We start from the raw sequence: 19,551 nt of genomic DNA, 5'->3' as shown, positions 1-19,551 counted from the left end.
TATTTTATGTATTTTGACTAAATCCAGATTTATCTTCTTAAAATGAAGACCTTTGTTGTAGTTGCATTTGTTCCTCATACGCAGTAGAATGACACAGCCTCTTTGGCTTAGAGGTCATGTCTCCTTTTTACAACACTTGGAGCGGCATCTCATGCTCATCACTTCAGTTAGATAAGGAATGCTGTCCAGTCACAAAGACTCATGAGATCATGTCCAATGAAGGCATTTAACAATAAATTCACAGCTAGTGAATGAGAATTCTATAAAGCAGTTTCAAGTATTAAGCAGATAGGTAGGTAAGCTTTATTATATTTTTTAAATGTGAAATTTTACAATTGTGAAAATTTACAATTTTACAATGTCAGGATGGATAACACTGCCTTTTTAGTAATGGTAGCCTTCATCATCTGCATTATGACTATATAATAATAACATAATAATATACAATAGTATGTTATATATATGGCATACATATTTTATATATATAACATAATATATAACATATATAATAACATATAATTATAACATAATAACTGGGGCTATGATTGCAAACATTTATAAGATGTGCTATGAAAATGTCCTAATCACAAAAACACTCAATTTTAAAGTGAAACAAAATGAATCTATGCTATGCTCTGCTTCATCTTTTGCTGAACTAGTTACAAACAAACCTTTTAAAAATAAGCTTTCAATTTGGGAATAATTTTAGATTTACAGAAAAGTTTCAAAGACAGTTAGGAAAGTCCCCATTTACTCTTCATTTGGTTTCCTCTAATGTTAACATTTGCCAAGGGTACATTTGTTAAAACTAAGAAGTAACCATTGGTACAATGCTATTAACCAAAATTATAACCTTTACTTGAATTTTGCCCATTTCTCCAATATTGTTCTTTTCCTGCCGTAGCATCCAATCTAGGACCTCATGTTGCATTTATTTCTTATGTATCTTTAGTCCCCTAGGATTTGTGATGGTTTTTCTCCCTTTTTTCTTTTGGAAACTGCTCATTGCCTCTGTTAGTTTTCTGATCCTCTGAGATGTTATTGACAGTAAAATAGCATGTGAATTTCACCTAACTAAAATGTTTATTTGATCCAAAGGCCTGATTTTAAGAATTTGAAAGAAAAAAATGACTGTATTTTTCTCAGTTCTAAACATTTTACTAGAATAGTAATTATATTCTTTCAACTTAGAATTAATATTGATGAGAAGCAAACATCTACATTTAAAAGAAAATATAGTTTTGCTGAGGGAGGTAATAGACAATAAAATGTATCTATTATAGAAAAAAATCCCCAAAACTTTCTCATTAAATGTGCTTTATCTTTACTTCATTACTAATATTTAGCTTTTATTCTTTTAAAAAGCATATGCCAATGATAATATCTCAATAATAATAAGAATCCATCCAATTTTAGTTTGATCTTCCACCTGACTAGGTTTTATTGGATTAAATTATCATAAAGAGACAAAATAATGCAAAAAGTGATAAATCTATAAACCTTCCCTAAGATTTCCCATAGAATGATCAACCCAAATGTGTTCTTTATTTTATGCCATGAAATGACACACTGTGTCAAGAACTGAATTTCATCATATGTGAGACATAAAACTATTTTTATATCTCTATAAATTGGGCATGAATCATAAAAGTATGCTGATAAACTGATCATTTGAAAACACAGAGTCAATTTTCCCTGGAAGAGTTTCTCATTATAAAGGAAAGGCAACCATCTTTTTCCGTCTAGCTTTATCAGGTCAGGAGCTATATTCTCGGAATGGGTAAGTAATTTCTGTTGTACCTACTAATTTCATTTAAAAAGATAACTAGAGAATATTGGAAGCATTATTGTAGAACTGTGTCAAAGACCGAAATATCATTCCTACCTTAGACTGTACCTCAAGATCGAAGCTCTGGATGCTATCTGGAATTAAAATGTTTACATTAAGATTAAAAATCAGTAAAATAAATGTTTGAAATGAAAACCAGACAAATAATGAATAATAACTAAGTCAAGCCAGTTTTATTTAATTCAGTACATGGAGTATTAATGCGCTGTATGAATGCCCAAGGTAGTACTGGACATTACAAGGTCTTTAGGAACCGTGCTTCTGAGTTTTAAAATGGTGACTAGTTTAGTATAGATTCAACATAAGCATTAGGTGTTCTTTTGACATTTGGGAATCAGCCAATCAACAGGAGGAATAGTAAATTGAATACAAACTTGAAAGAGACCATGTCTTTTTTTCATCCAACTGTGAAAAACTTTCTTTGTACAATTGTTAAACTTAAGAAACAGATGGTAGATCTGTATCAGTCAGTGAGGGGTTTCTGAAGTACTTTTCTGGATGAATGCCAAGAAACCGGGTTCCTGAGACTTTGCATGACTCTGGATTTGTTCTGAGCTGTTCAGTGAAGTGAGGCCTGGCATTCAGAACCCGGGGGGAGGGAGAGTAGTCATTCCCATTGCCTTGCACAAAGATAGAATCAGAGGTGACAGGTCATTGGAAAATCACATCTTGAGAGTTGGTATCTTTATTTTGAGTTGGTATCTTTTTGAGAGTTGATCATTCATAAGCCTTGCTTTTGATAACATTTCTTTAAATTCCTCCAAGGAACAAAGGGAAGTGCAAAAAGAATATGATAAAATACAGCATTGAATGAGATAGGTGTATTCAAGTTAATGGGCACACTAAATACTGTAATCTGGAAACATAACTCAGATTTCTTTTCTTCTTTGCTCAGTACAAGTTGCATGATCATAGAATATTTATGTAAAAATCAGAAATCAAGGTCAAGAGGGTAGGCATATTTAGATTCTTACCCTATTCATAATTAACAATAAAATAAGATTTTGTGCCTGATTAAAAGAATGGGTGGCTCAGCCTGCATAACCTCTTAGTTTTATCTATAACTGGATTTCTGAATCTCTTTTGAAAATTACTACCATTGGTGGTCACTGAGTGAAAAAAGCAGAAGGATAGACTGGTGTTAACTGTAATGAACATTTATCCAACATTACCTGTGGTCCTGCTGTCCATTTTAAATTCTAAAAACATTTTACAACCTGCTGATACATGGCCTCATCTCCAACCTTGCATTCCTAAGTTCCGCTCTGCATTCCACAAATGGGATTAATCACCTACTGACAGCTCTATAATAATTCCTGTCACCTGAGGATAATGTTAAAACTTCTCAGTTTATAAGAGAGGGCCTTCATTATCAGCGTCACATTTATTTTCCAGAAAGATTTCTAGCACACTTCTACCTTACATCTTGCTTTTCAGCCAGGAAGAACAACTTTTACTTTCTGAAATGTACTAGATTCTCAACGTTGGGCACATTGCTATTTTTGTTTTTCTAAAAGACTCATCATTTTCCTTTCCTACCTCACTCAAACATATCCTTCTTAACTTAGACATTACTTATTTTGGGGGAGTCTTCCATTATTACCCTAAGAATAGGGTAAGCATTCTTCCTCCCTGCTTCCATAGAAAGTAGGAAACGATTGCACTTTCACATTGTAATGTGGCTACAGTATGACCAAAATGATTAAATTTAAACAATACTGTGTGGATTCAAATTTTTCTCAGCTATGCACAAGCAGAAGCCTCCTGCATTTATTGCTTTATCTAATCCTCATATCAACACATATATAAACTAGATTTTATGATTATGGCTCTAAAAACAAGGAGACTAAACCTCACAAATATCACTTAACCTGTATAAGACCTTAGTTGGCTGAGCTAGGATTCAAAACTATGTCATTCCGAGGACAATATAAAGTCCAGCTCTTTATTTCCACATAGGGATGTATATTTTCAGGTACAGTTTTACATTTTGTTCTTTATTGCATGAACATAAATGTAGATACATATGAAAATTCAAAAGCACATGAAAATGCCAAGAGGAAATGCAATACCATCTTATGAAATGAGGAATTACACATATCTTACAGTGAGTTTCAAAATTATATTGCTCAAAGTATTTTTACTGTGGAACCATAGGCACAAACTATACTAAGAGTAAATCCAAAAATGTTTATTGTCCTTCTATAAACTAACTACTGTGTAGGATACAAGAGATGCTGATTTCACCAGTGCCTTTAAGAAGGACAAATCAAATTAAAAAGTCAAAATGCCTGAAGGTGATAATCTAGATGGTGGTAACAATAACAGTAATTACTACCATTTATAGAACTTTTTGATCTTGTTCACTCAACATTTCTATTTTTATTCAATTATAAGCAAACAGCAGAATTAACCCAACATTCAACAACTCCAGATCAGCTTTTCTTACCCCCATGAAGAGCTATCAATTTAACAACTATAGTTGTAAGGATTCCTAATAAGCTGTCAATGAGCACTGCTGCCAGTCTAGATGGCCATGCCCCAACAACAGCAAAGCCACTCTCCCTAATGCTTTTTCCAGGATTGCTTTTTAAAGGGTCCAGAGCAAGATACTGACGCCTATTAAGGCATCTGAGATGCACCGTGTTGGGGTTTAGCCTCCATGCCAGTCAGCCTCTGGTTTTCTAGGTCAGCGACAGCACCATAAAAACACGCTGAGTACAATTCTGGTCTCAGGATCACAAAGGCAGAGAGGCAACCAATCCTTTTTCCTTTATTTTTTTTTTGGTGGGGGTGGCGCGTGGGTAACCTCCCTTAAAGATTCTTTGATGCTTTGCTCTATTACTGTAGGCTTGGTCTTTTTCCCCCCAGCTTTTTCTTCTTTAAACTCTGCATTGCTACTTTCATATTAATTTGATGACCCCATCACAGTACCAAAATATTCCTCAAAATAGAGTTCCACTTTGATCAAAACATACACCAGAGTGAGTGAGTGACTAGAATTATAAAGGCCAGGTAGCAGAAAAAGTTACCCTAAACCATCTGACTGCTCATGTCTTGCCTGTGCAAAGGAGAGCCGGAAGAGGAGAAATCTATTATACATGCAACACTGAACTGGAGAACAGGGCTTGGGGCCTCTGGGACAGTTCAGGTCCCTGAGCTGCCCCCTACTTCCCAGACAGCTGCTCGTGCAGTGCAGTTTGGGCACAAAGTCATCCCACTTAGCCTGGTAATGCTTGTTGGCCACTGGGGCCCTGAGCTCGTTGTTGTTGTTGTTGTTGTTGTTGTTTTTGAGACTGAGTCTTGCTTTGTCGCCAGGCTAGAGTGCAGTGGCCCGATCTCGCCTCACTGCAACCTGTGCCACCCGGGTTCAAGCCATTCTCCTGCCTCAGTCGCCCGAGTAGCTGGGACTACAGGCTGGCGCCACCACACCCAGCTTTTTTTTTTTTGTATTTTTAGTAGAGACGGGGTTTCACCACGTTGGCCAGCATGATCTTGATTTACTGACCTCGTGATCCACCGGCCTCAGCCTCCCAAAGTGCTGGGATTACAGGAGTGAGCCACCACGCCCGGCAGAGCTCGTACTTTTGACCGAAGGATGCCGTTTTGAATTTGCCACCGTGGCCTCCAGATCCATTGCTGAGGATGGGCTGGTCACATTTCAGCAGCCTGTCCCGCTTGTAAACCAGGCAGGCATAGCGGTGGAGGCCTGTGCCCTCCGGAGGCCCCGAGCCCACGTAATGGAGAGGACTGTGCCACTGCTGATGTCATTGCCCTTCATGTTGACCACCGGGAAATGACGCCATTCTGTGTACTGGGGCTCTTTCCTGCCGGGAGCATCGGGGTCTGTTAGGACGAAGATGTAGAGTTTCCTTTAATCAAGATCATCCCATGAAATGCTGGAGGGTCTGTTAACCTAGGTGGGCGTCAGCACTTTGCCCAGCTCGTCCACCGCCGCCCTGGCGTAGGTGACAGGCAGCGAGTGCTGCGGCTGCCCGTCCACTTCCTGCAGGCTCAAGGGACTGAATCGCTTGCTGAGGTCCCCCTGGCATGGTTGCGCAAGAGCGGAGCGCGCAGCTGGGAGTTCTGCTAGGCCAGGCGCAGGCGCAACGGCGACTCGGCAGCCTCTGAAAACTAGCCAGGGAAGCCGGGGTTCATTTATATTATTTTTAAAATATTACTAAAAGCTTCACAAACTGTCTTGTTTAATAGCCACAACATTGGGAGGCCGAGGCGGGTGGGTTACTTGAGGTCAGGAGTTCGAGACCATTCTGGACAACATGGTGAAGTCCCGTCTCTACTAAAAATACAAATATTAGCCAGGTGTGGTGCTGCATGCTTGTAATCCCATCATCTACTCAGGAGGCTGAGGCAGGAGAACCGCTTGAACCCGGGAGGTGGAGGTTGCAGTGAAATGAGATAGTGCCACAGCACTCCAGCCTGGGCCACAGAGCAAACTCTCTCATAAAAGAAAAAAAAAAAAAAAAAAAAAAAAAAGATACAACAGTCTCCTTTTAACTGAAGAGGAATGATGTAAAGTTATATAAAGTTCAGAGGAATTGATGTAAAGTGAATAGTAAAGAGTTTGGAATCTACTAAAATATTTTAACAGGAAAGGGACACACATCAGTGCATTTTACAAGTAGATCAATGTGGCAGTATCTAGCATGCGTGGGGAAGGGATGGAGGAAGTCGTCAGTTTAGAAACTGAGTATAAACATTATTGAAATAGGACATGATAAGTACCTGGACCAGGGTAAAGGCAATGGAAAGTAAGAGGAAGCCACAGACCACAGATACTAGGAATTCAAGGACTATGTACCGAAATTCAGGAGAATGATGTGAAATGGATGCTCTGAATCTTCTATTCCCAGGAGGCAGCATTATGGAGTTAGGAGGAAATGCAGGAGCTTTGGATCCTAGTAGACCTGGGATTGAGTTTTTGCACTGTTACTCTATATTCGAAGCAATATATTTAAACCAGCTGTGTCTTCCTTTTGTCCTTTATAAAACAAGAATAATAATGCTTATCACATAGAAATATTAGGAGGATTATATATGATAATGTATCAAATAGTAGATATTCGGTAAATGTTCCTTGTTTACTAAAGATCGAGAAACCACTTTCTGATGTATAAAGGGATGAAGAGCTGGCCCAATATGAATTTTCCCAAAGAAGTTAAATGAAAAGGATCTCATTATCCTTTTCAGGATTTATTATTTATGAATGTTAATATATTATTTTAATATTTTCTATCTTATGAAATAATTATTTAGTCAGAACATAAGACAACTGGTAGGAATATACAGCATGGAAAATGGTTACCAACTAGGGCTGCAGGGTATCAGGGAATGTGACAAGGCAGCAAAATGTTTCTACACATGTCTTTTTTTTCAGGCATTGTCTTTCATGAGACAATGTGTATCTAGGAAGCTGTTCAACTTAGCGCAGTGCATTTGCTTGCAAAGGGTGCAATGCCATGTTTCCCACTGGCAGGGTTGTATTTCATATGTGATGATAATGTCTCTGAACAAATAGGAAATATCCTTGCCTAGACTATATTTTATCATTTCATTATCTAGTGGTAAAGGAATGTGAGTTCTGTTTATAAATAAACATTTTGTCTTACTTTTTTCTTTGTGATTTATTTTCTCCAAGTTTCATAATGTAATGAATTAATAAAGTTTAATTGCTGGCCAAATCAACGGTGACTTTTTATGTTTTTAAATATAAGATTGGGTTTAACTTATTTTTGTCATCAAAATAGCATTCGTGAGTGCTTTTCAAAATGAAGTGCTTCTGAAATAAACTGCATAATAAAACTAACCTTACTTTTGAAATACATTTCTATTGAAGCAAACGCAAATCAATCTGGAAATTCAGCATTTTGTAGCAGTTAAATGTATAGTCAGGCAGCTCAACGTCAACTAGAGAAGTTGTGGTTTTAACCCCGAGATAGGGCTGATTATGCTGGTGCTATGGCAACCTATTGCACCATTTGGTAGCGCCTGTGTGCTTAACCGCATGAGCTGCGCCTCTTCCTTTCCTATAAAGACTCAGAATAAGAAAAACAGAAGTACACCGAAGAGAAGAAACCACAAGAGCAGTAAAGACACTGCTGTTAGCTTTTAGCTGTGCAAACAGCAGTCTTATGAGAACAACACATTGAAAACCTCTTCTATTTGAAAGTGTAGCTTTTCCCATTATGCCTGGGTTCCTTTAATGATTTTGAAAGTAAACCAAGTGTTTCTGTTCAGAGTTTTCATTAAAGGGAAATAAGAAAAAATAAACAGTGCATTTATCAGCCTTTGCTTTCATTATTCTCGGCTTTTAGGAGTGGAAGGCTTTTGTGCAGCCTCAGCGGACATTGGATTCTGTTTGTGAGATGGGAGATTAGTTTCTATTAGGTGCACTCCCTATAATCTAACATTTATTTTCTGTGAATTTTTTATTTTATTGTAGTTAGTTCACAAAAAAAGCACAATTTTAATTTCTCTCCTGGCTCATTTAGAAAGGGTTGTGGTTGGTGCTGTAAACACGTTTCTACAGAACTAGATTAAATTCACAGACACTCACTGTCTTAGCACTGTTTATTTTCTATGGGGAGCTTCATTCACCTATTCTTTCCCTCACCCCACTTCTTTTACAAGGTGTAGGTTGATTGGCAAAAGCTTTTGTTTGTTTTGCTTTGTTTCAAAGCACAGACATAATAAAATCATGACTTTTTTTAGCATGTTCTGTTCTTCTTTCCTTACAGATTTGGGTAAAAATACTGAAGGACAGACAAGTTCATTCTACCATTTTTGTCAGCCGTAGGCCTATTCACTTTTCCTCTCCTGTTCTTCTGAAACATAAGAATCTACCCCTTTTGTAGTCATTGTCCAGCAATTTGCAGTTTTTAACAATAAATTTTAATGTGTGGTACTCTGAATCCCATTTTGATGATTATACATAATATTTACTCATTTTTGAGTCCCTAATAGTTCTTTAGCACAAATACTGGATTTAGCATTAAATATTTTTTCCTTATAGCGCAATGTAGTTGAACAAGCATGGAGGTTTTTAGAGTCAGACAGATCTGCATTTAAATCTAGACTCATTTTGCTACAAGTTCTTTAGCCTTGCATACACATATTTATGATTTTGAACTTTCGTCTATGAAAAGAAGAGAATACCATCTACTTTGTAGGATTTCTACAATGATTAGATAAAATAATATGTAACAGTATTTAAGACAGCGTCATCCACATAGTAGCTGCTTATTAAATAGTAAACACTGTTGATAGCACTAAATACACTAATAAATATTTGACCACCTATGCAAACATCTTTTGATGATTCTTTGTACTTTAACGATGTTCACAACCGATCCTAGAGGAAGCAAAGAGCTACAAAAATGTATACTTACTAAGACATTAATATAATTAAATGGTTTTTGCTATCTGAAGTATATTGTATAAATCAGGTATATATCCCTGGATTTAGGTAAATGAAAACATACATTTTCATAAGAAGCAAAAATACAACTAATATGGGAATAAACCTATTCTGGAAAATGTTTAAAAAGAAAATATGGATAAGAAAGCATCTTTCTCAGTTGTTCTTAACCCTTGTTTCCATCACAATCACCATCAGAGCTTTAAGAAAGTATCAGTGCACAGATCACGCTACCCCACAAATCTACTAAATCAGATTTTCCAGAGTTGGAGCCCAGAAATATACACCTTTTAATCATATTTAAATATGCCCAGTCAGGATCAATACAAATAAAGGATTGATATTTTACCTTACTCAGGATAATAATACTGGTTACACACACACAAATATACATAACTGATAACAAGCCAGAATTTTGTAAACTATGTTCTCAGAAACATTGCAGTTACATCGTACAAGTGTCCTATAGTATGTCCATGGGAAAAAATGAGTTTGTGGCAAATACTTTTAGGAGATCTTGAGCTAAACGAAGTGACATAAGTTTCTCTATGCTTTTAATATATTAACACACTTTATAAATATCTCCAAAGGGTATGTAGCATGAATTACTTCTGAAACAGATTTGACTATGGGACATTTAAAGGCACACATATCTAAATCAAAGACTTCAATTTGACCATCATTACACAGGAAGTGATAATCATTTTCCCCCTGACTTGTAGATGAATATTTTAAGACAGAAAAAAAGCAGTGTAACTGATTGTTCTTAGATGGTTATCTAGCAGCCTTTATTAATTTTTTGTCATTAATTGTTTCGTTAATCAACATGCCTGCAATATATAACATGATGTTTTAGGTCAGGTATAAAATACCTACAAATGCATTCCTAGTTTTAGAGGTGTGTGTTTGCAAACTCATATGTATTCACAAGCAAAAAATATTATTTTAAATATTGGACACCATAATTCATTGGGAGACAACCAGATATGATTGCTATCTTTAAATTTTTTTAATTATTTGATTTTATTCCTCTCATGGCCCCCAAAATTTGCCATCTTTATCCTCAATTCTGCTTTACATAATGATATTTTTATTTATTATTTGCATTATTATTTAAAATGTGTGTCTATAATTTGAAAGTTTAAATAGTACTGTAAGGCCTAGAGTAAATAAGAACAGTCTTTTGCTCCCACCCCTCTCTTGATATTTTGTGATTTTTAAATGTTATCTTTTATTGTTGTGCTGTTTCTTTAAAAAAAAAAAAAGATTTTTGCCAGTATCTGTTGACTTCTTCTCTTGATCTTGAAATGTTGCTTTTTATAACCTCTTGCTCTTTGTTCAGGGATGCAATGTTTTATCATTTCTGAAAATATGAATTGTAGTTGGTTATCCTTTCTTTTGCTCCTTGCATTGCCTCATTCTCCCAAGTCCTTCTTTTGTTTATTTGAGCTCCATCTTTATTTCTTATTAGAGGCTTTGGTCTAGTGTTTCTTGGATGTCCGTTTGTATTTAAGGCCTCAATAAAGGGATGTTGAAATTCTCTGGACATTGGTGGAGTTCATAAATTCACGTGCCTTAACTGGATTGAATGAAATCAGAAAGGCACTAAACTCACTGAGTCTTAGTTTCCTATCGAATGAAATGTGTGTCAATAATCACTAAAATCCTTTGCTTCTGTCTGAGTAGAAATCTTTGGAATTATTTTCTGATGATAAGCAGGAAGTGCTTTACTCACGAGATTCCAAACATAATATTAATATATGCAATATTTTAACATAAAGTCCACATAAAGAATAAGAAAATCATTAAATAGACACTACATCAAATCTAACACTTTCATTGTGTGTGCCTGTGAGCAATTTACTTACATTTACTTAACTCTTTTAGGTCCCAGTTTCATTTCCTATAAAAAAGGATAAATAATGCTAACTCATTGACTTGCTGGGATGTTTAAAGGAAAATATATATATATATATATATATATATATATATATGAGGTGTGCATAATGTCTGCTACATAACATTTCAGTAAACTGTTGCTATCATTATTGTATTGACTGATTAAGCTAATGGAGGGTAGAAAAGACTGTTTCTTGTGGGTTTCTGAAATCCTAACACCTGGTTTGTCACTGCCCAGAGTGCTTACTCCATAAATACTTGATAATTTAATATGATTTGTTAGAGTTATTGTCTGTGGATCACATAGCAGATTTCCAGCATAAAGAAAAGTGTAATTCTCTTATTTTTATTGTATACTTTATTATTATCATGCATTGCTAAGAAAGGAAAGCCATACATATCTGTTTCAGCTGACCCTTATTTTTTGTCTTGATTTGCTTTTTTCCACTTTTGTACAGCCTTTATGTTTATGGAGGTCAAGTATGCATTCTCAACCTTCAAAACATGCTATCATTCATTTTAGGGCAGATGCTGAGAATAAGTATTTATTTCATCTATTCTATTTTACCCTTCTGCCCTTGTACTTTTCCCAGATTTGCAGAACTAGACAGGTTTAAATTCCCTTGGAAATAGCATCCCATTTTTTTTAGGGGGGAGGGAGAACGGGTGGTATTTAAAGCCCAAGTATGTCTTTTGAAATGCCGTTTTCACTCAAATTGATTCCTAGTTTTTGCTGAAATCTCTGATCGGGGACTTAGGGGTGTGACTTCAAGGTAACTTTGATTTGTCATCATTTAAACATTTTGAGTTGTAAAAGAAACATATTGGGAAAGGTAAATTCAGTAACAATACATGTGTTAGAATAACACAGCTTTGAAGATCAAATGTTCTGTTATCTACATTTTCATCTGTTTAATGTATCTAGTCAATTCCATTGGTGATTCACAACAGGATTATAATGGGAAAAAGAGCTCTTAGATAATTTACAGATTTTTAGTGCTATGGTGCCACCTACTGAAATATTACTAAATACTCCTTTGACTAACGAAAATGCAAGGCTTTTAAGTTTAAAAAAACGTAAAAAATTTCATCCCTAGAAAATAAAAGTTAAACTATAGAATGTAGTAACTGTAATATGTAGAACACTAGATATTTTACTGTGTTTCATTTCATATTGATTTGATGTGTTCATAGAATTTGAGAGAAAGCTCAATGCAGTTCATACTTTGATAAATAGTGGTGCCTTTTCTTTATTGTCACACACCTACACGTGTGCCCTCTTAATTTCCATTACTATTTCACATATTTTTCTTTACCTATTTTCCACACCTTCCCAGTATTGTTCATAAAGAATGTTTACATATATTGTAGTGTAATTTGTATTAAATAATCTCCAAATATTAAATAAATATTTATTATGCACTAGTTATTAAGTACTTTATGCAAAAATGTTATTTGCTCTTCCCAAATCTGTTTGACTCCACTAAGAATATATTGAACTAGGGTACAGTACAAGGCTGTCTACGTACATAAAACAAATTAGGTAGCTACATCAGTTCATTTGTTTTGCACTGGACAAGCAGAATAATATTTAACCATATACTCCAGTCTAAATGGATAGGTCATGAAATAGTTGAATATCTTATACGACCAATCTTTTTTGTTGTTGTTTTTTGTTTTTGAGTCAGGGTCTCACTCTGTCACCCAGGCTGGAGTGCAGTGGCACCATCACATCTCACTACAGCCTCAACCCCCACTCCTGGGCTTAGCCTCCCAAGTAGCTGGGACTATAGGCACACATCAGCACACCTGGCTGATTTTTGTGTTTTTAGTAGAGATGAGGTTTTACATGTTGCCCAGCCTGGATCACTTGGCTCAAGTGATCCACCTGCCTCTCCCTCCCAAAGTGCTGGGATTCCAGGTGTGCACCACTGCACCTGGCCACAACCAATCTCATCAGGTCTTTTTTTCTATCAGTGAAGATTCAGCACAGTAGCTTCTGTCTATGATTTTAGTAATGTTTGATAATGTTTGCACATATGAAGTGCAACAGACAATTGAAGTCATTGCTCATGTAGTTTAGGAAGAATTAAAATATGATAGAGACATTAATAACTTATTGCAGATATTTGGTTGTATAGTTTTCTCTAAGTAGTTAAGTACCTTCACCTACCCCCTACCTTATTTAATATATAAAGGCATTCTCCACCAAAATATTTGTTAGTGTACTGCTAACATTGATATAAAAATCATTAGATGGGTTGATTCCAAGTCTTTGCTATTGTGAATAGTGACAGACTGGATTAAGAAAATGTGGCACATATACACCATGGAATACTATGCAGCCATAAAAAAGGATGAGTTTGTGTCCTTTGTAGGGACATTGGTGCAGCTGAAAACCACCATTCTCAGCAAACTTTCGCAAGAACAGAAAACCAAACCCTGCATGTTCTCACTCATAGGTGGGAATTGAACAATGAGAACACTTGGACATGGGAAGGGGAACATCACACACTAGGGCCTATTATGGGGAGCAGGGAGAGGGGAAGGATGGCATTGGGAATTATAACTGATGTAAATGATGAGTTGATGGGTGCTGACGAGTTGATGGGTGCAGCACACCAACATGGCACATGTATACATATGTAACAAACCTGCACGTTGTGCACATGTACCCTAGAACTTAAAGTATAATAAAAAAAAATACAGGAGCAAACACACACACACACACACAAAATCATTAGATCACTTTTTGGGGGGCATGTCCTTTAGATGCTATGTAGGTGTTTTAATTAAGCTATTTTATATAGGTCACATTTAGTGTGTTCCTACTTTAAGACTGCTAAAATTTTTAATATTAAAAAGATTGAAAACATAGACTTATGTAATCTAGTGCACACGGCTTGTGAAAATTGATATGTTGCTTCAAGTTGGATCACTCTAGTGTCTACATTATATTCTTAAGGGCATTGGCTTACATTTTGAAGTAGTTTTTAACTTTAAATTTTTATTTTAAATTGATTCTATGTGTTTTTCTCAAGGACAAAAACACTTTTCTGTCATGGATCATGTTGACTAAAAGTGTTACCAAAACTAAAAATCTGTTTATAGGGATTTTATGACCATGAGGACAAGTGAGTTTAGTCTTATACTAAGTCTAAACAGTGATGCTGAAGTCTTGGAATTTTGTTTTAAAAAGATAAAATGGTGTGGGGCGTGTGTGCGTGTGTGTGTGTGTGTGTTCACGTGCATATTTGAAACAGTATATAAAAATGAAATAATACAGTGTAGCCTAAAAATCACTCAGTGGAGGAATTTAGAATCATATCCAGTGATAAATCCGTGTACAAATAAACACATATTCAATTCAAGAGGCCTTTATGCGAAGTAAGCATGAACATAGAAGAAAGGAAAATGTTAGATCTTTATATATTATGCTGTTTTCCAAGGATATTAAATTTTGCTGCATTAAAGATGAAAAGATTTGAGGAAATTTTGAATATGAAGCGATGATGAGGTCAGAAAAAAAAAATATATATATATATATATATATGCCCGTTATTCTGTCCTCTAGCTCCAGAAACTTCTTAACATCTAAACAAAAAGTCTGTAAATTTTAGTAATTGTGCTTGATATTAGTGTGATTTGGTTGACTTTCCTGTCAAAACAATATTCTGTAATAAATTAAGTCGACACACCTCTGAGTTTTCTCTAATATTTGTTTGTACCATTATAGAGCATTCACTCAGCATATTATGATTTAATCTGCATATCTATTTTTAGGGTCATGGTTATTTTAGCATTTGTAGCACTACTAGTAATTTACTTGCAGTCAAATTATGATTAAGATGCATTTTTACTTAGCTTATGAGTTTTTAATAAATACCTTCTCTAAAAGATTTTCATACTTAAAATTTCATACGAAGAGGAAAGGCTGTCAAGACAAGTTGATGGGAAAAGAGGGATGCCTGATGAGTGAGAGTATGGCCTGTAAAGTCAGACAGGCTCAGGTTCAAATCTGGCTCACATATACTAAACTGGCCTTGTGAACTTGGCCAAGACACTTGACTTTTCTAAGCTTCGTAGGGTTTTTGTGGTGCTTAAGAAGAAAACATAAGCAAAAGACTTAGTATAGTGCCTGGCACCCAGTAAACACTCAATACATATTAACAATTAATAATAATAAAATATCATTTTTAAATTATTATTTAAAAAAGTAAATCATTAGAGACAGTCTTCTCCATTTTGGTAATTTACCTCTTGTCCTTCTTTTCAGAAGTTCGATTAAAATACTATACATCATGTATTTCTTTTAAAAAACTCATTGCTTTTGGGTCACTTGGAAGTTTATTAATCTCTCTGAGACATGGAACATGTATGTAGTCTGATGCATAGTGTACTGGTTGGAAACAGTTCTAATATATTTACTCAGGTATTCACAGTTCTTTTGTTCAAAAAGAAATAGCTTCACATAGTGTCCCAGCATTTTTCTTCTCATTTCTGTAGTAAACGGATGATGAATTATAATTTTCTTCTACGAAACGCTCTCTATAGTTGGTGACAACAAGGTAGTAAATCAGAACAATAGAATATAGTGGTCTGTGGAATTAGTGGTGCAGGTAACATTAAGATTCCTCTTTTCTCTGTCATCAAATTTACTTTCTGATTTCTTCTCTGTATTAACTGATCCAATGGCTTCCATCATTCTGAGGAAAAAGTTCAATCTCCTTTTCAAGGTCTACAATGCTTGCTCCTTGACTCTTCTTCTAAAGCTGTTATCATCAGATCTGTTTGGTTTCTCCTTTGCACTTACTCATGCTTAAAAGAATCCAACAATTACTTATGAATCACTTCTTATACACAAAACTCTTGGCTACAGCTGCTTCTCTTTCTCTCCTCCTCTTCCTCTTATTATGTGATTCATGTTGATGTTGATGGGAGCAATTTTGATTATTAGTCTTAATCAGGTGTATCCATGAGTGAAATGTCTTTGCAGATAACTACATATATGTCTCTTATGGATTATAAGCTTTTCCAGGGCAAGGATCATGCTTTGATCATGTTTGAACCTAGTCTCTAACAGCATGCCAGCACAAAAATATATGTTTCTTGAACCTAAGTGAACTAAATTAACTTGTTTCAAGTTCCAAGGAATTAGGTGCTTGCATGAGAAGGGGCATATCAACATAATTTTAGATACTTAAGAGCTCATGTATTTCTCAGATAAAGAAGATATATGTGTTGTATAAAGTATGTTCACACACTCAAAAGCAACTTGGATATTTTAAATTTGGCGATATGCTGTGTTCTTCACAAACAACAAAGGACACTTCCTTTCATTTCAAACATGAGAGGTATTAATTATTACTATACTAATATTTTTTTCTTATTACCACTTTTGCAAACCAACACAATTCTAAGACCTTAATTTAGAGGGAAATAAGAACAAATAAGAAGAGTGGGAACACTGTTAATGGGAAAATAAACATAATAATAGTTTACATGAAACAGAAAGATAAAAGTTAACTAGATAAGAAATGGGACAAAAATACAAACAATATCAATTAAAAACAATATTTAAGTATGAATTATTAAGAAAAAGAGAAATACAATGAGAAAATAAGAAAGTAAATATGTTAATAATTATGTATCACCCATCAATGATATAAAAATACATTTTACTTCAAGGAATAAGCCAGGGAATGTCATTGAAAAATACTGAGTGATGCTCCTCTGACGGCAACTCTGAAGGAAGAAAACGTTTTCACATCAGTTTGTTCTCAGAAGATAAAATATAAAGGCAGGAAGTCACCTTAAGTATCAGCTAATTCACTCTTCCATCTGATCTCTGATTCCCTTTAACAATCTGAGTTTGTTGTCACTGGAAAAGAACTTTAGAATTTTTTAAGTAGGCATTTACTAAGATGAGGGATGAAAACATTGCACTTCACTGTAGACTGAATCTAGTTCACATGATGCCAAGAAAGCTGCTCTTTTCAACATTTCCACAAACCCAGATGATAAATCCAGTTGACCCATGTTAATCTCCCATGTTTATCCCGCATGTTAATCCCCATATTATTTCACTTCAACCACTTCCTTCTTGAAATACCCTCTACTCTTTATTCCTGTTTGCTACAGTTTTTCTCCTACTTGGAAAATTTGATTACCTATGCCGGCTCTCTCCTTAATATTCACTGAACTTCAGGATTCTATCTTAGACACTGTTGCAGGAAGTCAGGGACCCCGGACGGAGGGACTGGCTGAAGCCATGGCAGAAGAACATAAATCGTGATGATTTCATGGGCATTTATTAGTTCCCCAAACTAATACTTTTATAATTTCTTACGCCTGTCGTTACTGCAATCTCCAACAAATTGTGTAGATTTCATGGACACTTACCACTTCCCCAATCAATACCCTTGTGATTTCCTATGCCTGTCTACTTCAATCTCTTAATCCCATCATCTTTGTAAGCTGAGGAGGATGTATGTCGCCTCAGGACCCTGTGATCATTGCGTTAACTGCACAAATTGTTTATAGAGCGTGTGTGTTTGAACAATATGAAATCTGGGCACCTTGAAAAAAGAACAGGATAACAGCAATGTTTGGGGAACAAGAGAGATAACCTTAAATTCTGACTGCCAGTAAGCCAGGCAGAACAGAGCCATATTTCTCTTCTTTCAAAAGCAAATAGGAGAAATATCACTGAATTCTTTTTCTCATCAAGGAGCATCCCTGAGAAAGAGAATGCGCCCCTGGGGGTAGGCCTCTAAAATGGCTGCTTTGGGGGTGGCTGTCTTTTACTGTGGTAGACAAAGGGATGAAATAAGCCCCAGTCTCCGTAGGGCTCCCAGGCTTATTAGGACGAGGAAATTCCCACCTAATGAATTTTGATCAGACGGGTTGTCTGCTCTCAAACCCTGTCTCCTGATATGATGTTATCAATGACAATGGGTCCCCGAAACTCATTAGCAATTTTAATTTTGCCCCTTCCTGTGGTCCTGTGATCTCGCCCTGCCTCCATTTGCTTTGTGATATTTTATTACCTTGTGAAGCATGTGATCTCTGTGACCCACACCCTATTCGTACACTCCCTCCCCTTTTGAAAATCGCTAATAAAAACTTGCTGGTTTTACGGCTAAGGGGGGCATCACGGAACCTGCCAACATATGATGTCTCCCCCGGACACCCAGTTTTAAAATTTCTCTCTGATACTCTTTCCCTTTGTTTCTCAGACCAACCGGCACTTAGGGAAATAGAAAAGAACCCACGTTGAATATCGGGAGTGGGGTTCACCCAATAGGACTCTTCTCTTTTACATAGTTTGGTGATCTCCTTCACCTCCGTAGCTGTAAAATGTATCTGTATGCTGATCTATAGCATCAACCCAGATGTATAGCATGAGCTACGAACCTCTGTGTTCAAATGCTATTAAACATTTTCACATGGAATCTCAAGCAAATTCCAATTCACCTCTCTCTACTCATTGTTTATTATTTCTCAAGTTCAGTGAAACTACAACTCACTAGCATGTTAAACTATCAGTCGAGATATTTTCCATATTACTCTTTCTCCTTTATTCTCACTTGCAAGGATTTACGAAGTCTTGGTGATGCTTAAGCGTTTCATATGTCCTTTTCCCCATCCTTTCTTTTGGGGTACAATTCTTCTTATGTAGAACATCATCTCTCTCTGTTTTGCTTTGGTTTTAGTCTCCTGATTTTCCTGCCCTCACCTTTGCTCTCTAATAATCCATTTTCCATTTCCTGAAAGGTTGATCTAAAATTCAAATGTTTCTCCATTAGGCCTCCCATTAAAGAAAGACATCCCTCTAATGGATATCTAAAGCCTGTAAGATAAATCCCAGCTTCTTATTCCTCTGGGACCAAGCTAGCTATATGCAATCCTTTAGGTCGTACCTTAAATACATCCAATAAACCCTCTATATCAACTCCTCTACCAGCCAACCACCAACCCTGGAAATATAAATAAGATGATCCTGTTATGTGCTCCTTTAGCACATTCTGTCTCACCTGTCATCACGCTGTATTGATTGTTTTTGTTCATATCTCACACTAAATTGAGCTCATTGAGGGCAGGGAATTTTTATATGTTGGTCATATTATATCCCTAGCATGTAGCATAATGTCTAGCACAAAATAGGTGCTCAATTAATCGTCATTATCTAAATAAATGAATGCATTTGGGAAAAAAATGTTTCAAAAGTTTTTCAAAAGTCTTTTGCAGGTTTGAAATTAATCCTGATAGTGATCCTTTAGTCTGTTATGTTTCTGATTTAGCCTGGGCATTCAAAAAATAAATAACATAATTTTGACATATTTGGGCTTTGTAAACATGATAT

The 19,551-nt window shown here is 35.8% G+C and overlaps 1 protein-coding gene and 1 pseudogene across 2 annotated transcripts in view; one reads left to right on the top strand and one right to left on the bottom strand.

Moving 5' to 3' along the window:
* Nucleotides 1-19,551, top strand: part of PTPRC (protein tyrosine phosphatase, receptor type C) — a 122,048-nt gene that overhangs the window by 35,575 nt on the left and 66,922 nt on the right. The window lies entirely within an intron of this gene.
* LOC112634140 lies at nucleotides 5,017-18,991 on the bottom strand (annotated as a pseudogene).

This window comes from Theropithecus gelada, chromosome 1, assembly GCF_003255815.1.
Source record: "Theropithecus gelada isolate Dixy chromosome 1, Tgel_1.0, whole genome shotgun sequence".
Lineage (NCBI taxonomy): Eukaryota > Metazoa > Chordata > Mammalia > Primates > Cercopithecidae > Theropithecus > Theropithecus gelada.
This window is presented reverse-complemented; position numbering and strand designations above follow the sequence as displayed.